Source organism: Cydia splendana, chromosome 20 (genome assembly GCF_910591565.1).
Source record: "Cydia splendana chromosome 20, ilCydSple1.2, whole genome shotgun sequence".
Classification (NCBI taxonomy): Eukaryota; Metazoa; Arthropoda; class Insecta; order Lepidoptera; family Tortricidae; genus Cydia; species Cydia splendana.
The window spans coordinates 16,502,889-16,510,388 of record NC_085979.1 but is presented as its reverse complement, the minus strand read 5'-3'; the positions used below and the strand labels follow the sequence as shown (position 1 = coordinate 16,510,388).

General features: G+C 41.6%; 1 long non-coding RNA gene and 2 other non-coding genes across 4 annotated transcripts in view; 1 reads left to right on the top strand and 2 right to left on the bottom strand.

Moving 5' to 3' along the window:
• Positions 1 to 1,040: 1,040 nt before the first annotated feature.
• On the bottom strand, positions 1,041 to 1,197 carry LOC134800973 (5.8S ribosomal RNA). Its single transcript, XR_010145614.1, has one exon. It is a non-coding gene; the product is annotated as a 5.8S ribosomal RNA (ribosomal RNA).
• Positions 1,198 to 1,581: 384 nt separating this feature from the next.
• LOC134800965 (small subunit ribosomal RNA) lies at positions 1,582 to 3,489 on the bottom strand. The gene has a single exon (XR_010145608.1). It is a non-coding gene; the product is annotated as a small subunit ribosomal RNA (ribosomal RNA).
• Positions 3,490 to 6,838: 3,349 nt separating this feature from the next.
• The window catches only part of LOC134800446 (uncharacterized), a 1,312-nt gene continuing 650 nt past the window's right edge, over positions 6,839 to 7,500 (top strand). Inside the window, exons 1-2 of one of the 2 annotated variants that reach the window (XR_010145539.1) lie at positions 6,839 to 6,918; positions 7,183 to 7,366. This is a non-coding gene — a long non-coding RNA (uncharacterized LOC134800446). Of the gene's footprint in view, positions 6,919 to 7,182; positions 7,375 to 7,500 lie in introns of both variants that reach the window. The other variant, XR_010145540.1, reaches the window with a different exon arrangement.

Here is a 7,500-nt window from a genome sequence, read left to right as displayed (position 1 = left end):
GCTCCCGTACGGCGCTTAGATCGACATCTAACGGGTCGCGATGTATTACTAAGGGAGAAGTGCACGCCGTCCGCGAACGTCGACATACACGTCACGTGCCACGCGTGTACCGTGAGGCAACACGTAACATCGAAAACGCGCAAGTACGCCGCGGAATGACGATGAATCTCCCCGTTCGTTCATTCGAGTTTCGCAGGTTTACCCCTGAACGGTTTCACGTACTCTTGAACTCTCTCTTCAAAGTTCTTTTCAACTTTCCCTCACGGTACTTGTTCGCTATCGGTCTCGCGGTAATATTTAGCCTTAGATGGAGTTTACCACCCACTTAGGGCTGCACTCTCAAGCAACCCGACTCTGAGGAGTGTCCCTCTCGCCGCCGCCCTACGTCGCTACGGGCCTGGCACCCTCTATGGGAAAACGGCCCCGTTCAAGACGAACTTGGACAGTAGTCGCGACGACGAGAAAGCGGAACCTCCCGAACACCACATCTCCCGCGACCAGTGACGACCGCGGGATTCAGTGCTGGGCTATTTCCTGTTCGCTCGCCGCTACTAAGGAAATCCTGGTTAGTTTCTTTTCCTCCGCTTACTAATATGCTTAAATTCGGCGGGTGATCCTCCCTGATCTGAGGCCAACGATAAAAATTGGAGGCAGACACGATATCCGGTCAGCGCTACGACGACGACAACACGCAACTCCCCGAAAGGAGCGCGCATGGACGGCGTCGATGCACTCTTCGGACGTCGAGTCCGCCTACTGGAACGATACGTGTACAATGATGAGAGTCTATCAAATCTAACACATGTTATACACGCGTTCACACCTTATTATATAATATCAATAATTAATATCACACAGTGTGTACGCGCGCACGGTAGAAGTGACATACGTCAAATCACACGAACGTCGCTATAAAACAATTATTATGTTTAAAGGGACGCCCGAAAACTACAACCGAAATCGTAATATTCAAACGAACCCTCAATAGCGTAACATTTTACTGTTACGCAATGTGGCAAAAATATGTTTATTTATGCAGCCGGCCCTCAGACAGGAGTGGTCCTGGATGTGTCTCCACGGACCGCAATGTGCGTTCGAAATGTCGATGTTCAAATGTGTCCTGCAGTTCACACTATGACGCGCAGTTAACTGCGTTCTTCATCGACCCGCGAGCCAAGTGATCCACCGTCCAGGGTAATAGTTTATTATTACACACTGGTAACAATGTTCAAAACGTCAAATAAAAAAATAAAATAAAAAATCATTACGAAAAATGAATAAACGATTACCGCATGTTGTCATATATATTATCAGTCTACGTACAACACAGTTGACGTTCGCGCGAGTTCAAAGACAAACATCTATATAATATGGAGCGATAAGCTGTAACGGCGCGGATTTGTGCCGGTCGAAGCGACTCTCCAAATAGACGTAAATCTCAAACTGCTTAAATACGCGACGCGAGATCGTAATAGACCTCTTCTGTGTGACGATAACTGACATAATAGGTTGTTGTTTTTGGTAACGGATTATTTTTGTTATACACGTTTGTATGTAGACCATACCAACACATATACACGTTAATGATCCTTCCGCAGGTTCCCCTACGGAAACCTTGTTACGACTTTTACTTCCTCTAAATGATCAAGTTTGGTCAACTTCCCAGCAACGCCGACGGCCGTGAAGCCACCGCGTGTCGGTCCGAAGACCTCACTAAATCATTCAATCGGTAGTAGCGACGGGCGGTGTGTACAAAGGGCAGGGACTTAATCAACGCGAGCTTATGACTCGCGCTTACTAGGAATTCCTCGTTTATGGGGGATAATTGCAAACCCCAATCCCCAGCACGAAGGAGTTTCAACGGGTTGCCCGGGCCTCTAGGCCAAGGAGAACATGCTGATTCCTTCAGTGTAGCGCGCGTGCGGCCCAGGACATCTAAGGGCATCACAGACCTGTTATTGCTCAATCTCGTGCGGCTCGAAACCGCCGGTCCCTCTAAGAAGAATTTTAATACGTCGCCAGTGAGTTGCGCGACCGCGAACGGCCGCGCGCACCTAAATGACGACGCCTATTTAGCAGGCTAGAGTCTCGTTCGTTACCGGAATTAACCAGACAAATCGCTCCACCAACTAAGAACGGCCATGCACCACCACCCACCGAATCAAGAAAGAGCTGTTAATCTGTCAATCCTTCCGGTGTCCGGGCCTGGTGAGATTTCCCGTGTTGAGTCAAATTAAGCCGCAGGCTCCACTCCTGGTGGTGCCCTTCCGTCAATTCCTTTAAGTTTCAGCTTTGCAACCATACTCCCCCCGGAGTCCAAAATCTTTGGTTTCCCGGAAGCTGCCCGCCGAGCCATTGTAGTAACGTCGGCGGATCGCTAGATGACATATTTACGGTTAGAACTAGGGCGGTATCTAATCGCCTTCGAACCTCTAACTTTCGTTCTTGATTGATGAAAACACCTTTGGCAAATGCTTTCGCTGATGTTCGTCTTGCGACGATCCAAGAATTTCACCTCTAACGTCGCAATACGAATGCCCCCAGTTATCCCTATTAATCATTACCTCGGAGTTCTGAAAACCAACAAAATAGAACCGAGATCATATTCTATTATTCCATGCACGAAATATTCAAGCAGCATTTTGAGCCCGCTTTGAGCACTCTAATTTGTTCAAAGTAAAATTGTCGGCCCACCTCGACACTCACTGAAGAGCATCGCGATAGGATTTTTATATTGAACCGTACTTTTACATACGATTCACCGACGATATGCTCCGCAAACGTGTCAGTATCGATTCGGATGAATCGCACCGACAGTGCGTAGCACAAATGCAACTACGAGCTTTTTAACCGCAACAATTTTAGTATACGCTATTGGAGCTGGAGTTACCGCGGCTGCTGGCACCAGACTTGCCCTCCAATTGTTCCTCGTTAAAATATTTAAAGTGTACTCATTCCGATTACGAGGCCTCGTAAGAGTCCCGTATCGTTATTTTTCGTCACTACCTCCCCGTGCCGGGAGTGGGTAATTTGCGCGCCTGCTGCCTTCCTTGGATGTGGTAGCCGTTTCTCAGGCTCCCTCTCCGGAATCGAACCCTGATTCCCCGTTACCCGTGACAACCATGGTAGTCGCAGAAACTACCATCGAAAGTTGATAAGGCAGACATTTGAAAGATGCGTCGCCGGTACTGGACCGTGCGATCTGCAAAAGTTATCCAGATTCATCAAAATGTTACGACTTCGGACGCGAGGCCCTCCGCCGATTGGTTTTGATCTAATAAAAGCACTCATCCCATCACTGGTCAGAGTTCTGATTGCATGTATTAGCTCTAGAATTACCACAGTTATCCAAGTAACTGAGTAAGATCTAAGGAACCAAAACTGATATATTGAGCCATTCGCGGTATCGCCTTAATACGGCTTGCACTGAGACATGCATGGCTTAATCTTTGAGACAAGCATATAACTACTGGCAGGATCAACCAGGGAGCTGCCGTGTTCACGTGAGTCTTGTTTAGAGACACAAAACACTAGCGCCGACGCGTGCGCCAATATCATCTATTGTATATACTACATAGACGACATATACCGCACGCGTAAGACACGAGTCGTATACGACACACACCATTCGGATGTACCGAAATTGGCGTGGCGTATCGTAGACTGGTGATATTTTACTTACCACTATTCTACCTGGTAGGTAGCGGGTGAGTGAAAGCGCGCACACGCACACACAGTGGTGTTTCATCGCGCCGATGTAATCGAACGTTCTTCCACGACCAGACATAAAAATCTCACTATTTATTTTTTAGATTCTTTTAACATAGTCGTTCGTTACGATTTATCGCTCGCCCGGTATTATAGAGCTAGTTGTAAACCCTCAACCAATACCGTAATGAAACTTACAAAGCGTATCCGCCGCTAAACTACTAACCGCAATTACAATTGCGTTTTAGGTTTTGCGATATGAAAACACTGAGAGAGTTTTAAAACCGTATTACCGTTGGGGGTACAACTTGTTCTTTTGTTTTAAATCGGATTGTCATCCGATCGATCTTCGCCACACGTATAGGAAAACACTATTTCCTCGCAAATATGTTGTCATCATTCAAACCAATCGGGAACGTTGCGTCTCGAATTGGCGATGGTGACATCTGCAAGTCAATACAGCGTGTACTTCCCCCGTGGGTAAAGATATAATATATTTCCCGTCTGTCACGTTTCAATATTAAAACGCGTAAACTAGGAACAAAGTGCAAATAAATAATACAACTGTCACCACCATGTATAAATACATGGGTGTGACCCGCAAACACCTAAACTCGAAACTGTAGGGTACAACAAAATACACTACACTTTGAGGAGAAGGTGCAAAAGTAGGTACCTCCTAAACAAGGTACTTACATTTCTTGGAAGATGTAGGTATATTATGAATAAGTAACATAAGTACATACACCAACTTTAGGTATTTTACTGAAAAATTTGCTGCGAGACTGTAACCATTTCAAGGACATAAATATTTTAAATATTATAAAATGTTGCATACAGTATGAAAAAAAAAACCTCCATTTTCTTTTCTTTTTTTGGTTTTTCCTTTTTTTTCTTTTTTTTTCCGTTTTTTATTAATTTCTCCTCGCTTAAATATGCATAAACCCCCCCCCCCCCCCCCCCCCCCCACCCCCTTGCCCCCTACCCCCTCCTCCAGGTTAGGTCTGATCGGGTTCGGTTAGGTTAGGTTTGGTTAACTTAGGTTTGGTTGTTGGGTTAGGTTAAGGTTTTTTCCGTTTAGTATTGATTACTCCTCGCTTAAATATGCATCCCCCCCCCCATTAAAAAAAAAAAAAAAAAAAAAAAAAGTTAGGTTAGGTTAGGTTAGGTTAGCTAACCTAACCTAACCTAACTTTTTTTTTTTTTACCTAACCTAACCTAACCTAACCTAACCTAACCTAACCTAACCTAACTTAACCAACTCTAACCTAGGTTTGGTTAAGTTCGGTTAGGCTAAGGTTTTTTCCGTTCAGTATTGATTACTCCTCGCTTAAATATGCATACCCCCCCCCCCCCCCCCCCCCCCCTTTAAAAAAAACAAAGTTAGGTTAGGTTAGCTAACCTAACCTAACCTAACCTAACTTTTTTTTTTTTACCAAACCTAACATAACTTAACCAAACCTAACCTAAGTTTGGTTAAGTTCGGTTAGGCTATAACAATTTTTTTCATCATCATCATCATGACGGATTTGCCCTGGCATCATGCCGTATTTGCCCTGATATCATGCCGTATTTGCCCTGATATCATGCCGTATTTGCCCTGATATACGTCATAATGCCAGGGCAAATACGTCATAATGCCGTATGCTCATATCCAGCCCCATATCTAGCCTCTGACTTTTATTTTTACATACTTAGTTAGGTTACATTAGGTTAGGTTAGATTAGGTTAGGTTAGATTAGGTTAGGTTAGGTTAGATTAGGTTAGGTTAGATTAGGTTAGGTTAGATTAGGTTAGGTTAGATTAGGTTAGGTCTGATTGAGTTAGGTTAGGTTAGGTTTGGTTTGGTTTGGTTTGGTTTGGTTTGGTTTGGTTTGGTTTGGTTTGGTTTGGTTTGGTTTGGTTTATTTTTATAGAATACAACCGAATATAACCTAATTAAGAATTCATTAGGTTATATTCGGTTGCGAGGGTTTCAAAGCACGAGGGAAACACAAAATTTTTCACCACACCAATCCGAAGCAAATATTAAATGTACAATATCAAATCCAAATTAATGTTTATCATCCAAAATCATCATTTATAAGTCAATTCTACCAGCAAACATAAGAAAACAACTCAAAATTTGCATTTCATTACTTTGTCTGTCTCACATGTGAATAAAATGCAACTTTGCTTTCAGTTTTTTAAATGCAAAGTAAGCCTTTCCGAGCTGGTGTGGTGAAAGAAAAGAAACTTACATACTCCAGAATCATAAGGATTCTATAAATGTTATTAAGATCCCCGCAATTTGCGAATTTCGGTTTTCGCGGTAGCCCCCCTGTCTCTCCTCCGACGTGGAATGTGGAATGACATATAGAACGACGGGGTTGCCAGAGTTCGAACTGGGCTGGTTCATGATGACTTGACAGAATAAAGATTTCCATTTTTTTTTATTAAATTTCACATGAATCGGTTGAGAATTGTGTGTGACAAATGGTTTCATTGTTTTTTTTTTTTCCTGCTCTCTTATTTTATATCCCTAAATAATAACATTAACACGCCACACATAACGTACACGTAATCTACCTAATCTATTTTTAACATTAGCATAGCTTTATTAAGCTTTTAATATACATACATATATTTATTTATTAAGTATCTCTCGATTCCTAATATAAAAGTGTAAAATATATATAATATAAAATTGTAGTATCATAAAAAAATATTATGGTAAAAAAATATTTGCACACGGCGCGCACCTCTTCCAAATAATACAAAAATCAATAAAAATAAACGTAAGTACATTTTTTTTTTACACATTTTTTAACACTATATTATTACACGCACTAGCCCCCTCCCTTTTTACTCAATCATATTAAATTTCGTTTCTACCATTCATCGGTTAAGGTGTCTACAGACGTTGTAACAAATCACATTAGATTTTTTTTATCGATATGATATATGCTGGCTAAGTTTACCAACTTAACCAGCAAAAAACGTAAGTTTATTCAGAGCTTTAGATAAATAATAAATAGATGTAAACCTACCTGACGCAAATCGAATGCGATCAAAGGTGAGTTGTGTCTGTATAGCCCCTTTTTTTACTGACATTGATTGATTGACAGTGACATAATAATTATGTCACATTGACACATTAACTTCGACGACACAATCGATCAATACGATCGATCCTTTATTATTTATATATATAAACAAACAAACAAACAAGTAAGTAAGTTATTTAACCGGTAAACTTTGATCGCCATTAACCATTTTTATAAGCCTTTTATTAACTTGCAACTGGAGACATCAGACAGGAGGTGACCATAGGAACTCTGTGATAAAACAACGTAACCTAACTGGGTTTGTGGTTTTTAGAATTGTCTCGATGAGTATTAGTTGCCTGTGGAAAGAAAAGTACAGTCAGTGACAAAAGCTTGTACCAAAAATGAAATTTTTGCTAAAAAAAACTCATTCATAATTCCTTCACAGGCACACACGGACCACATCCAAAATGATTCGAAGTGTTTAGTTTCGAATGTACACATAGACATTTACCATTTATTTTGTGACCAACGGGCATCAGAGAAGTCAGGAAGACAAGTATGACTTACCACTGACATCCTACGGCAGAAGATACCCCTATTGACAGTGTCTTAACATGAAGAAACAATCTGTGAGTAGGTAACTATTAAACTATTCTGTACTAAAATGTATAAAACTACATTGGATTCATTCAATATTATTATGTGAAACTATTTAAGTATATATTCTTGTAATCACCAATATTTTCATGTCACAAAGGACAAT